The sequence below is a fragment of the Pezoporus occidentalis genome, unplaced genomic scaffold (assembly GCF_034315485.1).
Source record: "Pezoporus occidentalis ecotype Australia unplaced genomic scaffold, CSIRO_AGI_Poc_V1 ctg207, whole genome shotgun sequence".
NCBI classification, from domain to species: domain Eukaryota; kingdom Metazoa; phylum Chordata; class Aves; order Psittaciformes; family Psittacidae; genus Pezoporus; species Pezoporus occidentalis.
In genome coordinates, this window is record NW_026913932.1 from 889859 (window position 1) to 909508 (window position 19650).

Below are 19650 nucleotides of genomic sequence, written 5' to 3' on the forward strand. Positions count from 1 at the left end.
GCTCCCTTTTGGCTACACATCTGTATGGGCTCAAGAGCGTTGTATGCTCTGCAAAGATCTGGAATAAATTGTGCTCAGTGAGTTGGCCCCTCATATGCTTTTTTCAAACAGCAGACTTGGATGAACTCATGTACCATGGGAGCATCAATGGTAAAATAATACCTCTTTGGTCAAATCTAGCGGGAGCTGCCATCATAAATGTGGAAGATGGGTAGAGGCGGAAATAAATAACTTTAGGGAGGTGGGAATGTACTTAAAGATCAATATCAGTGACTGCAAGCTACAGGCATTAGTTTTGCATTTTGAAAACTCTACAATAACTCTGAAGATGAGTATTTTCTATGGCTGGGATTCACCTACCTGATGTATGCCATCTAGAAAAGAGGTACTTGGCCTAAGTGATCCATCTAGAAACATCGTTTATAGGGAGCTTCATGGCAGTTTGACAATGGAATACCATTGTTGTCCTGTGAGGTTGCTTCTTTTTCCTTTAATAAAAGGGAAGATATAGAGGATTCCATTTAGATTGGTAACCTTGAGTTTCATCCTGCTAAAATTAGGAATCTCCTACTAATTGCATACTCAGTAGACCCTTACCCAGCCCACATGCATCAACAGCAAGCAAGTACACAATCCTAACCACAGATTTATTAGTTTTTGTTGATGTAACTTCATCCACACCCTACCCTGAAGGGCTGATTCAGCCTCTTTTGGTAGATGGACAATCCATCTTATTCACCTGACTCAACCTTGTTTCTTTAACAGCATGGTGTTTGTAAGCGATTTTTCTCCTGTGAATGTAAACAGCTCTCAGTTTGCTATCACTAACTCCTAACCAGTGTGAAAGTTTGGTTTTGTTTCATGACTGGGATTCTGCGAGAGTGGGTAAAAACTGCACACAGATTTATGAATCCTGCTGTTCACCCAGCCTAATTTTTGGCTTTGCTTCAATCTCTTTCTCTTCCTGTTTTCCCAAGAATGTTTCCCTTTGGAAGCCAGCTTCATTAATGCAAAGTTCAAAATTACCCAGAGACTCCCTCCCACCTTCCTAGCCAGCTCACATCCTCACTAGGAGCCTTGCAGGTCTGTCCCTACCAAGCTGGGCTCCTTTCCAGGCCCCTCCAGTCAGAGCTGGTTCCTCCTCCTGCCACCTGACATCCTCTGTGCAGCACAAGCTCAAGTCCCTCAGCTCTTTTAAGCTTGATTTCCTCTCTGAACTCCTTGCAGAATTTAGGTGACCCATAATGCTTCCCAGAAGGTCCAATTATGAGTCACTTGCTCTTAACGCATGAACCATCCTTCAGCACATCTGCAAAGTGAACTGTAGCTAGCACAGGTGAGACAGAGCCTGTAGCAACTCCCTTCCATGCCAAATAATGTGTATTTAGGCTTTCAGAAAAAACGCAAACCATTCTCCTATCTGTGCTTCTAAGGACACAGGACTGTATTTATGTGTGGGGTTTAATAAATAAATAACTAGTCCCGCTTATCCCTGGCTAATATTAATATTGCTGCTGTTAGGTTAGCTATGGTAGCAGCCTGATCAACACTGTAAAATGGCAAAAGTATCTCTAAAGAAAAATAGTCCCCAATCTCCCATGGAATCATAGAATCACTTGTTCCTGCCTCACAGCTTCCCTCCCTGTGTGATCGCAGGTGTCTGCATGCCTGCATATCTGCAAAACAAGCTTCTCTGGGGAGGGAATCCAAAACAATCTTGTTTTATTGCTGGGTAAGTTTAAACCCAGATCAGCTTCTCACTCTAGTTCTCTGCACAACTGCAAAGGAGGAGATAGGGAGAGATGGGGACGGTGTCTTTCAGCACCAATGCCACTTTATAGTGACTTTCAGCGTCCATTGAACTGTAGCTTCAATTAGTTTACCTAACATTGCCCCTAAGGAAATGCAAATTTTATCTCTTTCAGAGACAGAAAGAGACAGAAAACTGAAAAAAAAAAAATAAAAAAAATTAAAAATAATGCCCTTCTATGGTGGAAACTGTTCTGAGAACAAAACTGTCACTTCAGGTAATTATATTTGCTTCAATTCCTGTCAGATTTTACTCCCCAGATTTTACATGGAGCTCTGAGTAGTTTCAGAATTTTTTAAAAAAGAAGCTTTTGTCACTTATAAACCATCAGAACACAGTTAGTAGGTAAAAAAAGTGTATACAGCATCTGAAATAGTTAATGCAGAATGATAAAGCTGTACTTCACTCATCCAAGAAAAATACCAGCCCTTTCTTTACTCCAACATCAACATGTTTACCACTGGGCTGGAGGGAAGACAACACCCTAGGTATACTCTTAAGAATAAAGTTATTTTGACCTGCAGGAATTTTCATTGCTTTTACTCTCACAAATACAGTACAGATGTGGATATTAGGAGAAAGCATTTGAGAAGCCATAAAACTGCTAATCATTTTATCATTTACTCATAGTATCTATATGATTACCCTGTCTTTAGCTACAGCAGTGCATTAGTCAGCTGTGCTCAGCACTGCCACATCACAGATGAACCAATCTGTGCACTGCTCCTGTGGTGCTCTAAAGTTGATAAAACTCAGCAGCTTTTATTTTCACTGGCTTATGTAGCACATAGTGGGTGTTCTGGTCACTTTATAAATATCACCTTTACACTTCCAAATGCTTATAAGCACATTTATTTCTATCAGAGTATCTCCACTTAGGTGCAATGTGTATTTAGTTGGTGTTATATAAAAGGCTGGTTCTCAGGGCAGAATGTCTCCCCAGAATGATACATATGAGAGAGAAAATATTTTTGTATTTGTATCCTAGGAACATACACCGAAGTCTGGTCAAGTGTTCACCACAAGAAGAACCACACTGGTGGAAGAAGCTGCAGTGCCCAACTGCTGTGCCTGGCACTTGGCTACAGAGTCCTGACGCCAGAGCTGAGCCAGCAGGACCGGCCACATGGGCTGTCTCGATAGCCCAGATGCTAAGCTACCCATACTAATTCAGTTGTTCATCATTTGATAAGTGAAATGGCCTGACTCTGCTTTTAGGACAAGGGACAGCCCCAGCTGGCCCTCTGTGGGGACACTAACCTGTAGCAGGACAATGGGAAGAAGCCAGGAAGGAGCAGTAGGGAAAATATGATAGAGGTCTGCAAAATGCTGGCTGCCTTGGAGAAGGATTGACTGTCACTCATCCATTTCAGTACACGACCTATGGGCTATAAGGGAGTCAGGTTGAAAACAAATGTTAGGAAGTGATTTTTCAGGCAGCAAGTAGGCATGGACTTTGTTGTCAGAAGACACTCTGGCTTCATGGATGTAAAGGGAGGGTGGACAAGCACCTGGAGAGGGACCCACTATGGGACACTAAACATAAAATGTCACAGGCACAAAAATGCCTCTAGTTGAGAAGGGTCAGAGACTGCAGAAACAGTTTACAGCTTACTTGCCTATTCTCATTCATCAACACGCATCCCACTATTGTCAGTTTTCTTTTTCCCCAGGGAAGACCATGAATGTGTCCCTCCATTGCCAGAGTTCAGGCAGAGGAGTTGCCTGTTTTGCAGACAGATGCAAGGTGAATACACCCAAAATGCTGGATGTGAGCTTCATTCAGGGCAAACACTGGGGAAGAAGAAGAGAAGAGGAAAGGAGAGGAGAAGATGTAATTAGGACAACCTAATCAAGTTCAAATTAGATCAACACAGTCTAGGAAAATATGTAGCACTTTTCTGGACTTGCAGTCTCTCCTGAACCTGAGCATTCCCTAAGATCCTGCTTCACCAGGGCCATCCCGCTAGCACTGTAACGTGTAAACAGCAACATGAGCAGCAACAGCAGTGCAGAACCCAGCCTTTCCTGGTAAATCGCACTATCACCAGCAGGGGACAAAGGCTTATGGACTCACAGACACTCAGGCTTGTTAAAAGTTGCTGTCAGGTTTGATTAGGCTTTAGAGTTAACTGCCTTGAGATCTTGGTCTCTCTTTCCCCCTCACAGTCCAGGCACTCAAATGCAGCAAGATCATCCCAAATCTGCATTACTGAACACTCCAGCACTATGTCAGCAAGGCTTCACAGTCTTGATACCATCAGTGGGTGCCAACTCAAACAAGAAGTGAGCATGGCGCAGATGGGGGAAATGGACTTCTGCTCATGCGCAGATGGAGATGGAGCAGCACATGGCACCAGCCTGACAGCCCCTCCTTACCCTAGAGCCACAGAGCAGGGACAGCAGACTGCTGCAGGTGCAGAAAAGCCACGGAACTCCAGTCTCCCCACAGATTTCCTCTATTCCTTCCAAAGTCACAATACTTTAATTGATATTTCTTGTGAGAATTCAACAGGTGCAACATAAATCCCATGGATTGTGCTGAATCTCACAAAATTTTGACTTTCATTTTTGAAGTGGGGGGAGAGAGGAATTTTCTTGCTCTTTGGGTTTTTAGCCTTGAGCTACGTGAGACAGAAAAAATGCTGTATTTTCTCAAAGTGCTGCCAGATTAAAATAAGCAGCTATTCATCTTTTCTTTTTTTTTCTTTTTCTTTTTTTTTTTTATTCCCTGAAAGGATGGTTAACTCATTGAGAAAAAATCACTGACTGTAAATACATTCAGTTATAGCAAAAGTAGGGTAAGGACAAAATCTGCTTTTCCTTCTACATCCTGGACTGGGGGGCAGAAGCTTCTGCATCCATTCTGCCCCTTCAGACATACTTGGCAAAGCAGATGGGACAGCAGCAGTGTCAGGAAGAGAACCTCTGGATTTATGGATACACACTAGAACCCTGTTAAAAACAACTAACAGACCCATTCTGCCATGGTTTAAGTTATTAGGTGAAAGGTACTAGCTCTAGCAAAGGTAGATGTCACAACATATGATTTTCTTTTAGCATGAAGTCATGATATATCTCCTCTTAGAATCATAGAATCATAGAATAGTTAGGGTTGGAAAGGACCTTAAGATCGTCTAGTTCCAGCCCCCCTGCCATGGGCAAGGACACCTCACACTAAAACCAGGTCACCCAAGGCTTCGTCCAGCCTGGCCTTGAACACCACCAGGGATGAAGCATTCACAAGCTTCCTGGGCAACCCATTCCAGTGCCTCAACACCCTAACAGGATTCCTCCTTATATCCAATCTAAACTTCCCCTGTTTAAGTTTTAACCTGTTACCCCTCGTCCTGTCACTACAGTCCCTAATGAAGAGTCCCTCCCCAGTATCCCTATAGGCCTCCTTCAGATACTGGAAGGCTGCTATGAGGTCTCCATGCAGCCTTCTCTTCTCCAGCCTGAACAGCCCCAACTTTCTCAGCCTATCTTCATACAGGAGGTGCTCCAGTCCCCTGATCATCCTCGTGGCCTTTCTCTGGACTTGTTCCAACAGTTCCATGTCCTTTTTATGTTGAGGACACCAGAACTGCACACAATACTCCAGGTGAGGTCTCACAAGAGCAGAGTAGAGGGGCAGGATCACCTCCTTCGACCTGCTGGTCACACTCCTTTTCATGCAGCCCAGGATACGGTTGGCTTTCTGGGCTGCGAGCACGCACTGAAGCTGGCTCATGTTCATTTTCTCATTAACCAACACCCCCAAGTCCTTCTCCGCAGGGCTGCTCTGAATCTCTTCTCTGCCCAACCTGTAGCTGTGCCTGGGATTGCTCTGACCCAGGTGTAGGACCTTGCACTTGTCATGGTTAAACTTCATGAGGTTGGCATCAGCCCACCTCACAAGCGTGTCAAGGTCCCTCTGGATGGCATTCCTTCCCTCCAGCGTATCAACCGAACCACACAGCTTGGCGCCATCGGCAAACTTGCTGGGAGCGCACTCAATCCCCCTGTTCATGTCACTGAAAAAGATGCTGAACAAGGCCGGTCCCAACACCGATCCCTGAGGGACACCACTTGTTACTGGTCTCCAGCCGGACATTGAGCCATTGACCACAACTCTTTGCATGCAGCCATCCAGCCAGTTCTTTATCCACTGAGTGGTCCATCCATCAAATTGATGTCTCTCCAATTTAGAGGCAAGGATGTCTTGTGGGACAGTGTCGAGTGCTTTGCACAAGTCCAGGTAGATGACATCAACTGCTCTATCCCTGTCCATCAGTTCTGTAGCCCCATCATAGAAGGCCAACAAATTGGTCAGGCAGGATTTCCCCTTAGTGAAGCCATGCTGGCTGTCACCAAGCACCTTGTTGTTTTTCATGGGCCTTAGCATGCCTTCCAGGAGAATCTGCTCCAAGATTTTGCCAGGCACAGAGGTGAGACTGACTGGTCTGTAATTTCCTGGGTCACCCATTTTCCCCTTCTTGAAAATGGGGGTTATATTTCCCTTTTTCCAGTCGTCGGGAACTTCACCTGACTGCCATGATTTTTTAAATATGATGGCCAGTGACTTAGCAACTTCATTCACCAGCTCCTTCAGGACTCGTGGATGGATCTCATCAGGACCCATGGACTTGTGCACGTTCAGGTTTTTAAGATGGTCTCGAACCAGATCCTCTCCTACAGTGGGCCCAAGGTCTTCATTCTCACAGTCCCTGTGTTTGCCTTCCAAGACTTGGGTGGTGTTGTCAGAGCCTTTGCCAGTGAAGACCGAGGCAAAGAAGTCATTCAGAACCTCAGCCTTCTCCAAATCCCATGTAGCCAGTTCTCCCAATAGCTTCCTGAGGGGGCCTATGTTGTCCCTAGTCTGTCTTTTATTCACTACATACCTATAGAAACCCTTCCTGTTATCCTTAACACCCCCAGCCAAGTTTAATTCTAACTGGGCCTTAGCTTTCCTAACCTGGTCCCTAGCTTCCCAGACAACATCCCTGTACTCTTCCCAGGCCACCTGTCCTTGCTTCCACCTTTTATAAGCCTCTTTTTTCCTTCAAATTTTCCTCAGCAGCTCCTTATCCATCCATGGAGGTCTCCTGGCCCTCCTGCTGCACTTCCTTCTAGTTGGGATGCAACACTCCTGAGCTTGTAGCAGGTTATCCTTCTTTTACTCTTTACTTGTCCAACGACTCAATATCTTCAGGGCTTCACATGGTGCACACATAAACAATGAGCAGGTAGGGAGACAGATGTTGGAAACAAAAACAGACTTCCACTTCTCATTTTTGCAATTGTCCATGGATAACATTTTTCTAAGAAAATTCCTGATAAAGGTTTGCTAGTGGTTTTGGAGGTTTTTATGTTTTTGCATAGAAGAATTTTTATAAAATGTTAATCCACCCCAAAACTTCAGACCACCTAAGAAGACCATATTTCTAGCATTTAAAAAGTGAGCAAGCTGATAAACTGCAAATCTGTATGTTCTCCAAATTCTTGTACCCACTTCTCTGCAATTTTAACTCATTTGCCATCTGGTTTGAGCGTCTAGCGTGGGTCCTGCACTGATGCCAGGTTAGTCTGGTCATCCCCTATAGGAAGAACATTCTGTTGATGGATGTCCATCAACTGATGGATTAGGTTTACACCTTTGTGAAAAAAAAGGCTGTTTTCTTTTCAATTCAATGCTAGTGCTCAGCACCACAAAACCAGCAGCAATAAAACTGCTGGTAGTAGTAATATAATGCTAAAATCGCTACTAATAGCAAAAAAAGAGCTTTACTGAGAACATACTGAAGATCTTCAAACCCTATAATACTAGTAATTTCTCTTAGCACAGTGAGAGATGTGACTTTTAAAGAAGAAATAACAAACTAGGTAGAAGGGACAATCTCTTCATTCTTTTCATTATATGTACCAAAGGGGAAGAAATGGTGGTACGTTTTGTTTTTCTACAGAAAATCTGAAATTTTTCACTGAGAATGAAAATTTGAAATTTCACTAGATTTTTGTAAATTAAAATCTAAAGCAAGCCAAAACACAAAATGTGGATCAACAGAAGAAAAACACTTATCTTACTCTTCTTTGGTGTCTTTTCTCTATCCCTTGAATTAAAAGCAAACTGGAGAACATTGCACTAAAAAAATCAAACTTTAAAATTTGTGCCTGGGTGTTTGAATGCATAATTCTGTCTTTCAAAACATTTTTTTCCCAATTTTTTAAACAAAAAGTTATGAAAATGAGCATTCTCCAATAGTGTATGCTCACGAATCCAGATTTTTTGACAAAGACAATTTGGGGAAAATTTGTGCTTGATTCCATGTCCTCTTTGCCTTCCTTTGAAAGCCTGAAGAACTCTAATACCCAGCTTTTTTACTGTACGGGTCTGAAAACACAGTACCGTGGGAGTCAGCCTCATTATCTTAATTTCCCACAGTGGCAGAGTGAGGAACTTGCCCCAGGTTAAGTATAACACCAGACATGGAACTTAAAGGAGAGGTTTCCCCTTCTAGTCTCAGCTTAGTACTCTTTTGTCTTTGCTGTGTGACCAAGAAACGGGTCTTTGAGTTCATAGTTTATCTCTAGCAGTGAGAAGGGATTGATACATTTGATTTTGGAAGAGATTGCGACGGTAAATCCCTGCTTTGAGGAGCAGGAGAAAGACCAGCATTTCTCCACAGGGACTTGCTGTGAGATGTTCTGCCCAGTGGCTGAGGCAACGTAGAGGGGTTCAAAGAGAGTGGGACCAGGCATGTGCCTCCTCATTTCCCCCTAAGAAAGCAGATTCATCTGCATTTATAAAGAACACAATGATGAGAGAATGCTACCTAAAGTTTAACTAAGGAGCAAATGGAAAGTTTAGTTAAAAGTCTTTCAAGGAAAAATAGTGAGCAGAATTACGGTAGAAACAGCTGCTATATGGATAAGGCAAAATACTTGACAAGGAAAACATCTCTGAGAAGAAAGCACAAGGGTAGAGCTATTATAGCTTCTGAGGACTTTTCCCTCAGACTTCTTATTTTATAACATATTTCTAAGACACAACACCCACAACTGTTTTTCTTCATCTATCAAAGCATTAAATTGCCAGTCCTTTGACCTAACTTAAATGAAGGAAGTAGCAATGTTAGGTTTAATTAAAAACAGCAAATATTTGTACAGCTGTCCCTCGTTTCACAGCACAGAAATAGGTTTAGCATCAAATCTTACAGTTTTAAATCCTTTGGGAACCATATTCAAAAACATATAGGATCCTTCTGGCTGACTTGCCAAAGCCAGAAATGCCTTTTTTTTGAGTTATTTCAGGTGGGGCTCATTCAGCCTTCCCGTTTCCAACACACTGTTTTCCTAGTTGAGAATTTTTTTTAATTCTTTCCATGCTCCAAATGCAGTGCTATCAGCTTGGCAGGTCTAGATGCATTTGATGCATTTTGGAGTTGTGAATAATAATAATAATAGTAATAAAACTGAGGGTAGGCTGAGAAGTTTTAACTTAGCAGTAGCCATAGCTTTTTGGTGGAAATCCTGATGGCCGGACCTGACTGGATGTTTCCAGAGGCCTCTGCCTCTTGGTGTGGGTGTCACTGGGAGGCACCTGGCATGGGATGCAGGAACATCAACCAGATCTGCACCAGACACCCCTGGAAACAGGAGGGGTCTGGAATGAAAAGTTTCACTCCTGGCCATTGCTCTCCTTTTAAATTACACACAGAAACATGTTATAAATTCCTTCAGCACTGACCTGCATAAGGCAGCCTCCAGAGGGCTGACTCCATGCACACCCCACTCCCTTGAACAGGCAAACCTGCTCCCAGCAGGGATCATGGGAGGATTTACGCTGCTTGGGGCAAAAGGCTTGGCAGCCCCAAGCTCTGCACTCACCCACCCATCCGAGCAAAGCCAGCACTGGTGGGGTGGAAAGGCAGGTGGGGCGGATGGCCACCCAATGGGGGTCAGAGATAAGAGGGAAGAGGGAGGGAAGGGGCCAATCCAGGTTTTAAAAGCTGCACCCAAGTCTGTAGTGGGAAGAGAGGTGGGAAGCCTGATGGCCGGGGCGTCTGCTCTGCTTGTGTCCATCAGGCACCAGGCAGAGGCTCTCTGCACTCTCCAGGCTGCTGCAGCACCCCATCCTCCCTACAGGCCCCCACAACCTTCTCACACCCAAACCTTCGGTGCCAGCAGGTCTGGCACAGCTTGGCACAGCCTGGGAGCAGTGATGGAGTTGTCAGAGCCTGGTGGGGATCAGGAGCTGGAGGAAGAGAGAAAAGCTCCAGGAAAAAGCCCTGAGGAAGAAGGGAGTGGAGACCTAACTTCTTGGAGGCCAGGTGAGCCCAGGCCAGAGAGGCTGGCCTGGCCAAGGCTGGCAAGGTGTGAGACACTTCGAGAGAAGGCTCTGCGCAGCAAGATGTCCCGAATAGTAGAAGTGACTTCCCGGCTTGTGCAAGTAGAGCAGTCTCTCCTGCTCCCTCTCCTACAGCAGCATCCTCTTCCTCTTCACCCAAAAGTAAGTAAGAGAGAGACAGAATTTCACTTGTCTTGGGCTTTGGGCAGAAGGGCAGTGGCTTGCATCCCGTAACTGCATGTGCTGGGTCTTGCCATGCAGACTGGAAGAGTTTCATCTGCATTAATTTTCAGTTAAGTAATTTAAGCCTACAGCCTACAAACCAGAAAGCTACTGACAGTTCAGTGTAGTTGCATCACAGGGGTTCAGGGAATAAAAACACTTTCTGGCACAGTGAAGTCTTACTGACATGCTGACTAGCCTGGAAAGATTATTTAGAGCTTTTTCAGAAGCCAGTTTTATATGCCTAAATTTCTATAAATGCACAGAAAGTCTTGAGCTGTAAAGCTGTTCTCCAGTTCTGAAAGAACCAAAAACCAACAAGAGATGCAAAGATGACTGGTAACTTGCAAGTGAAACATGATCGATCTGCAGAGCCCGTGGCTGTTCCAGGTTGGCACACATTTATCCATCATATGAGACACAATGAACATAAAGCTGAAAAAATCCTCAATTTTCTGAAAAATACAATGGCTATGCATATTAACCCAGGAGTAAGTCTAAGGAAAAGTCTAGATACTTCTTAATTCATGGATTTAGTTGTTGGAGTCCAAATATGTCTTGTTCCGAGTCGGTTTATTTTGGCATTGCCCGAAAGGTCTTTACCCCTTATGATGAGACAAGTCTTGGGTGTATACTATGTAGAACAAGATGGCAGTTCTTACCCAAGGTGCATGACACAAAATCCCCGTTATCATAGTAGACACCGATTGCTGGGCTGGCTGAGCTGAAAAACTGCTCTTTCACCTTTATGTCAACCTTCCCATCATAGACCAGCACAATGTGAGGTGTACTGAAGCAGCAAAGATGGAAACACTTAAAGTCTCATCTGGTGATAAATATTTGTGAACAAAATTTTGCTATGACTTCTGGTGTCTTAGTATCTTGGTGATGAATGTGAGATATTGCAGGATACTGTTTTCACATGTGCTAGATCAATGTGCTGAGTCCAGCTGGCTTTGTGATGTGTTTCACAACTTGTTAAAAATCAAATCCAAACTATTTCAAGTCAAGATAAAACTCAGTCACCAAGATTCAGAAGCAATCTTTAAATATTTGGGTCCAAAATATGTTCAGTCCCCAGGAATATCCATCTAAGAGTCCACTAGGAATAAATACACCTAGAGATGGAAGGGTCAGTCCTGGAAGCCGTGCATGACATAAAAAGAGTGTGTTAAAAATCAACTTAAATTGTTAGACATTATTCTTCAAAAGGAGAGTGACAGGGTGGACTTCTGCAATGCTAATTTTCCAGTAAGACTTCTTCACTGCACTTAATTTTAAATAAACAAAGCTAATGACTTTTCTTTCTTTTTTTGGACAAACAAATGCAGACTTGATGAAACACAGCCACCTCAGAGAAATTCTGTTTTCTTCCTCTTCTTTCCCAGAACTACTTTAATATCTACTTTTAGGAAAGCACATGTTTAGATACCACTGGGAATAGAGTTTACTTTGGATTCTGATTTTCCTATTCTACTTGAACTAAGTTAGGTTCTTTTTTCACTGAAAACCCATTATCATGACCCACTGAGCTCTGGGACTTTCCCCACTTCCCTTCTACAATGAGGTTACATAAATTCTGCACTGGGTTTCCTCAGACCCTGCATCATGAATAACCAACCTTTTTAATTGCGAGTAGTTTCACTGCTGAAGATTTTATTTTGAAGTAAATTGGATTCCAATGGGTACATTTATATTATAACCTGTCCATAAATTCAGATGAACAAACCCATAAAAATAATCTCTAAGCCAATGAGTTGGCTAAAATCCCTTCAGAATAGCAGCCTTTGGTAGGATGTCCTTATACTCACTGTTTCTGAGGGAAAGCTCTGGGTTTATGACTCAGGGACACTTACTGATTCTAGTAGTCAGAGCTTGATACTTCTGATTTATTGCTATGGTTATGTCTCTTTCAGTTCCTTCTTGACAATCTTGACCTTCCTGTTTTACATTTGTTATGTGGTTGTTCCTTTTTTCCCTTTTATTGGCTTATGGTATCAGTATTGGTTTATCAGCTGAACTAGTTGAAAAGTTCACCCCATAAAATGGTCCCAAAAGTGATAGACACAGTTTTGAAGACAAAATAGATTCCAGGAATGGAAAGGACAACACTGAAATAGCCCATCCCCTCTAGGTACCAGGAACAACACTTTCTTCTGAGCCCCAGTGCCTGTTAGACAGCACTAGTACTCAGCTATTACAAGGTAGGTGTTAATTTCTGATGAAAACTGATACCCTTTCAAGAACTGGGAGCAAATCCTTTGCTAACGACAGCAAGTGCTTTGTTACTGATTTTGCGTGCAGTACAACTGCAAAGAGACTGCTTAGCCAGCGAGTCTGTGTAAAGGTGGAGAAGGGCGAGGGACCTCTTTCTCCCAGGTGACCGCATTGCCCCACTGCCTAAGCAGCAGTTTACTGGCATCGCACCAACAAGCAAACTCCTCTCATCTTCTGCCTCCACAAAGACTCCCTGTGATAATGTCCACGTTTTCCCTCCTCCATAATTACACTGCCAAGGCTAACAGAACAGTCTTTTTTTTTTTTAAGAGATTCTGTATTTTAAGCAGCAATATGAGTGGATTTGAAAAGGAAAAATACAAGGTATAAGAGCTTCCCAAAATAGCAGCGTGTGGCTCGCCCTGGCTGTGCTCAGGTGCAGCTATGCATTACTCCAGCTTTCTGATAACATCCTGCCTCCTGTGCTGGAGTTACTGAGGGGTCATGAGGACGGTACTAAATCAGAAATGTGTAGCTGATTGGACTGGGCCAATCTCGACAGCAGCCAGCGGGGAATGGAATATAAATCACGCTAAGAAGTTAAAATAGCCATCCCATTTGCAAAACAGTCATGGTATTTTCCTTAAGGGGGAAAAGAAAATAGTGTCCTTGGAAAGTGCCATATTGGCAGGGTGGGATAATAAAAAAACTTCTGACTGTGCAAGTTTCTCCTGCCCATGTGTATGGTGCCTCTGATCTGCCTGGTGTGGAAGAAGAAGGTTGGGGTGGCAACTCGGCTCTCGTAGATGCAAAGAGCAGCATCAGCAGACCTGCATATTCACCTGTAGTCCTCTTGCTGTGGATCTCCTGTCAGGATGAAACAGTGCAGTTGCTGTGAAATCAGCCCAGTGGCACTTCATTTGAACCAAGAGGGAGTCACATCACCAGGTTTCAAGTGATGGCATGAAGGTAGCCCTGCTCTTTTTCCCACAGGCAGGCAGGGGGATGCTGCATCGCCTCTGCTAAATCTGCTCACAGTGGTGTCAGCCACAGCCTTTGTTTTCCTGATATACTGAGACCCATCCCTAGGGAAAAAAAAAAAACAAACAAACCAGGAACCACAAGCTCATTGCAGGCCAAAAAACAATACAGAATTGGGCACCACTGAATTGGCACAGGTGAACTGAAGACCTGGTGATGTCCAGTTCTTTAGTAGGAGAGCAGCAATGGCTGGTGGAACCAGGCATCTCTGCCAGCTGCTCAGCCCAGGGCTCTTCACCCAGGGGATTTGCACATTTTGGGAGAGGAGTATGGAATGGGTGGCTGTGGCTAGATGACATTTCTAATGGTTGTTAATAAGCTTGTTTTCTGGTTGCTGATTTCCTGACACAAATCAGAGATCGGTTCTCAGTACCTACGTGACTTGTTCTTCTTTATGTGTGAGATCCGAAGACCGATTCATAAATGATGGCTCAGGGGTGATGGAAGCAAGATAAATTGCTTTCATCAGAATTCACATAAAACAGCAGTGGAGTTCCTGCTTGCCACCATGGATTGAACAAATGTGCCAGCCTGCACGTTTTTCATTTTGCAGCCACTGATATTATGAAGTTGTTCCTGGACCTAATAACTTTGAATGTTCATTTTTCTTAAGTAATTAATGTGAAGAGTGATCCTGGAAAAAATTGCCTCAGCCTCCATAAAGTTATTTGCAAGCTGTAGGCATCATACTCACTTCTGTGGATATTTTTTGAAATACTGACAAATGGACAATTTGAGGTTGTTCAAGAGAGGAATTGCTTTTGAGATCTTTCTGGAAGCTTGGAGGAAATATGCTTGGGCAGTTCCATTTTATTAATATGATAGTGCTGCACTCCACATTCATGGGCACCTGCTATGTTAGAAAGAGGCTTTGCAGCAGTAAACCACAGAATGAACTACATTAGGGGCTTGGAGGATTATTTTGAGGTTTTTCCACAGAAATAATAACTTTACGAGAAATTATTAGACATGCCGCCATTCTTGATGGTATATATCTTAGTATATACCTTCCAAATGCAACTGGTTTAGAAAACAGGAGGTGAGAGATGGCTACAGACTTGAGGTGGAGCTTATCTGACCCATGGAGGTTTCCCAAAGGCTGAGCTACTCAAGGCATGTTCCCTTTAGGGTCTTGAGAAAGAAAGAGGCACTCCAGATTCAGTTCACCCTATAACAGCCATCTAAGATGGGTCAGAGAAACCTTTATTATTGCTCCCCACTGACCACAGGCAGAGCCTCTAGGAAAAAGCTCTGGGTTAGACTTTCATGTGCCCAAGGAATGCCACAGAAATCACTTTCTAAAATGACCACTTTATTCCTCCAGAAGCTGAGCTATCCTGAGAATTTATATACTGGAAAAACATAAAATAGGTCAGTGGGGGTGGAGGCACTGAGTTACCAGGAATTGATATTAGGAGCTCTGGCACTCCAGGCCTGACTCCTGGATTTGGTCCGCTGATCATGGAGAGCATCCAGCACCTGGACCAGGGCACCACCACTGCCACTCTGCCTTCAGTGGAAATTCTGTCTACCAGGGCGCATGGAGATTAAGGAAAAATGTTGAGGGTTGGCAGCAGACCAGGGTCTAAATTCAAGCATGCTGAAGAAAAAGGCAGCTGTCTGTAAAAGGCAGCTGTAGGAATCTGTTTGATGGGTCAGGTTGGCATCTCTGGGTAAAATAAAAGGTGGAAGCAAATAGTTTGTATCTACTCTAAGGAAGCCTTTATAAAAGTGGCCTCTTCATAAATGCAAAGCAACTTGGTGCATAGTAACAATTTTATGTTAAGGTTCAAAAATAAAAGCCGGGCCATCAGAAACATCCTGAAACTTCAGACTACCACTGAGTGACAACTGCATGAAACAGACCCAGGGCAGTGGAAAATTTTAAGCCATAAATTAGAGTTCCTTGAAACTAGTAGGCCATGCTGTTTTATATTTTGGGGGAGGTTCTTTATTAACTCATCCATTTAAACATACGGATCTTGACAAAGGAAAGCTGCAGGGAGGATCCTACTCCTGTCCTGCAATTGAAAACACTTAAAATCAAATCACTGCAAATATTCCTGTTACCTTCTCTTAAATGGGAAAGTACTGCAGGAACAGTTGCTCTTTATCAATTCAGCTCACAAGGGCCATATTTCCTGAAGTTAAAATGGAAAAAATTCTGGTCTGAAACTTTTTCTTTTCCTTCAGTTAGTTACTGCACACTTTTACTGAAAGGAGAGAGATAAGTCAAGTTTTTGTTCTCTGTCATGTATCCTAAAGTTCCCATGTGCTGGACACCTGCAAAAGCTAGCAAAGCTAGCTTGTTTACTTAGTGCAATTTATTTGACCTTTTAATATATTTGAGTAAGGATTTTATACCTAAGACAACTTTACAGAACAGATTTGAAAGGTGACCTTCAAAGGAAACATCAAAATCTTTCTGAAAAAGGAAACTTTGGAAATATATGTGAAAAAGGCTGCTTTTCAGCTAACATCCTGACTCAGGACTCACTGGCTTTTTGGCACAGGAGTGTACCAGAGCAGTGAGTTCACCTTGCCCACAGCAAACCCACAACTGCTGTCATACAATACCTAAAGGCCCAGGAATGGTGCTGAATGGCTAGTTTCAGTATTTCCATAATGAATGTCTTTTATTTGCTGGCTGGGGCAGTCATGCAGCACTGGTTTTGGTGTTAACCCACATTTTAAACCTTCAACTGCCAATCCTTTGTTCTGTTCCCATTATGAAGCTGTAATTGTCTTGGTGAAATGGAGTTTTTTTAATTGGTTTCTTTGTTGTTTTTAAAAACAAAGGTAAAACCGACAGTAAGTCTGAACCTTCATGCTTTTAGAATAACGTTAAAACTCAGTTTCTTCTTAGCTAAAAGCACAGGCTGCTACTAACTAAAAGAGTAAATGCATCAAGTGAAGGAGGTAAGAGGTGCCAAAATCTGGCGTGTACCACAAGCTACAGGAGAAGGTTCCCCCATCCCCTACAGCTTGTCCTGGAGTGTCCATTTCTCGTGAGACCTCATGAAGGCATAGGCTGTGACAGAGGCCATATTTGCAAATAAATTTTAGGATGACAGTGGTTGACCCTGCTGATACAAAGATCCTCAAATTGTCATTCCAAGCACTGAGATGTTCCTTCCTTTATGCTGACACAGCCATTTCTTAGAGAAAACCAGGCTGGGGAGCCATTGCAAGTTAAAGCTCTGCTTCTGCCATCTGTTTCCACCCCTCTCTTAGGTTACCCCTGCAACATATGATGTTGTTTTGACTGCATTCGCCCATGGAGAGCATTTCCTTAGCGCAGGCAGGTGTTAAAGCAGCACTTTTCGTTCAGCAAGCCATGCTATATCTGAAGCACTGGGAAGACTTCATAACTTGTTACAGTGTGTGACCAGCAGAGCTGTCAAGGCTACCTGCCTCAGTGGTGATCCCAGTCACATCACAGATGAGGGACGCTGCGTGGAAGTGATGCTTCTTCAAGGGCTGCTGTCACAAAGTCCCCTTGGGAGCCATTGGGAGCTTTCCCTAGACATCTGGATATAGCATTTCCCTGATGTGATACTCTTCCCTGTCAGGGAAGAGGGAGTTTAATTGCTTGAGAACAGCTACAAAAGGCCTCTCTGGTAGAAACAATAATAAAAAACAAACATTAATTGCTGATGCCTGTGGAATAAAGTGGCCCTTTAAAGTGAGTAGGTGAAATTGCAACCCAAGGCTAACTGCCAAGACAGCTTGCAGTGGTATTTAATGGTTACACTACATGTATCTCAAAACTGAAGATGTTTCCCGCTAAATCAGAGATGGACAGTTACAATTATTAAGAAGTTTCTGCTTAAAAAAATCTGGAAAACTAGAAAACTTGGGGAGCATTATTTTTAACTCACTTCTTTTTGCTTTTGCTTTTAGGGTAGCATTGAATTTAGAAACATCTGTACACATATGGTTTTACAAAGAGAGCAACAGCAATTTGACAGAGACTTACGTGAAGCCCACCAGTGTTTCAAGACCATTGTTGAGAAACTCATTTTTTCACTGGCAGCTTTCGCTTCAGATTCTTGCATCCCAGTCCTATCTGCTCTGAGACAAATCCGGCAAGATCTTCTGGCAATGTGAAACAGCAGGCTGCTTGGCTAAGGAAAGAGCAAGGCCTATGAGCTGTAATGGTCCTATAAAAATGATAGCTTGAAAGGTGAATCGTGGAGGTTTTACTGTAGCAAGAGTTCCTGCTGACTTTACGTCAAGGAAGACTTCCCAATGGAAATGGTGTTCCTGCAAAGTCCTGAATAGCCTTCTCATACCAAACTCATACCAAAGTCATGTTAATCATAGCTGGGAACTTCTCCAGAAGTTGCTCTGGAGAAACAGGAATTAATTCTTCAATAATAAGGTCTCAAAATGAATACAGAAAAGTGGAGGCTGAGAAGACAAAAATAAGAAATCTACTTTTTCATCACAGCCCAATAAAATGTGTTTTCAAGTAATTCTTTATGGAGTGGACACTTGAGAGAGACAGAGAAAATATAGTGTTCAAGTATAGACTCTTTTGTGAGAAGGTGTACAGCCTGCTTACACGCGAATGAAGACAGCCTGCTAAATCCTAACTACATCTTACATAATAAGCCAAGAAACCAATGGAAAGGTGAAGGTGCAGTATCTTCTATTCAGAGAAGCAAAAAAAAGAAAAAAAAAGTAAAAAAAGAAGAAAAATATGTGGGTCCGGTGGGATCAATCACTTGAAACCAATAAAAGGTCTTGGTAGATGATCCAGTGAAGGTGAATGGAAAGCAAAGCAAAAGAGGCATTAACACGGTGAAGCAGAGGTATTTATAAACTGAGGTGAAACGTTTGTAAAGACTGCTTTGCAGAGCTTTCTCACCCCCTGTGACTGTGCTGCAGACAGCATAAAACTCCACTCTCCTGCTGCCAAATCAGGAGGGTTTATGAAGTCACTTACTTCTGTCAAACAGCTGCAGCTGTAATGCTGAGAAGAGGCATTCTCCCCCTCTTTCTGCAATAAGATTTAATGTCTGTGTGATTGCTGAGCAGGAATAACGGCTTGCAAAACATTTTTTTTTTCTTCAAAGGGGTAAATTAAGTTCCTTTTAACTGAGATTTGGGTAGTAGGTGAGGGAATTTTGTAGGCTATGAGATAGAAAAGTATCTCTTTCCATTGGCTGGAGGAGTGAATTTCCATATTTGATTTTTTTTCTTCTTTCTTTTCTTTTTCATTTTTATTTTTTTAATGTGTGATCATGAACATCATCAGCTGAATACTTTCCGAGTATGGTTCCATTCTCTGATTGATTTGCCATATTTTATGTTCACACTTTAAATGTTACACTGGTGTCATTCTCACAGCTATAATTAAGGCTACCTCAAACCACTTATTCACTAGTTCTTAGTGTGAATGCAGACAACTGCCCTGGGTTGAAATTTTGCATGGGATGTCTCAGCTTAGAATGCATTTAGAAATGGGAAATAAAACCATGATGGTCAGGCCCGCACCAGATATCTCCTTTTTTTCTTGTAAGTGTGACTCCTCCCTCAAGGGAAGAGCAAAAAGAACTCCCTTGGGAACAGAACATGGTGATGTTTGTCAGAATGTTGTGATCTCCAGAGCAACAATGAGCATAACATCAGGCAGCAAACAGACAGAGGAGATGCACACAAACGTTATACACACACCTACACAGGTGTTAGTGTGTATCTACTCTTGTTGGCATCACCCCTCATAGTGATGGGGCAGAGGCTTGAAGAAGTCTTGTGAAACGAGGGTTTTGTCTATTTTCTCAAACATTATCCGCTTGGAGGAGAGATAAATGGGCATCAGAGAGGTCAGGGGAAGAAACCTGGGTGAAGGCAGCTGCAGTTCTGAGGCTCCTTTGCTTTGCAGAGTGCTGAGTGGTGCCATCGCTCCCTCTCACCTGCTTTGGTGTGACAGCCACCCACCGAAGCCCAGACCCCTCTCACGCAGGCTGCAAGGGGCTGTTTATTTATTTCCCAGCATTTAGGGGGGTCATTTCCTGGCTTTCTA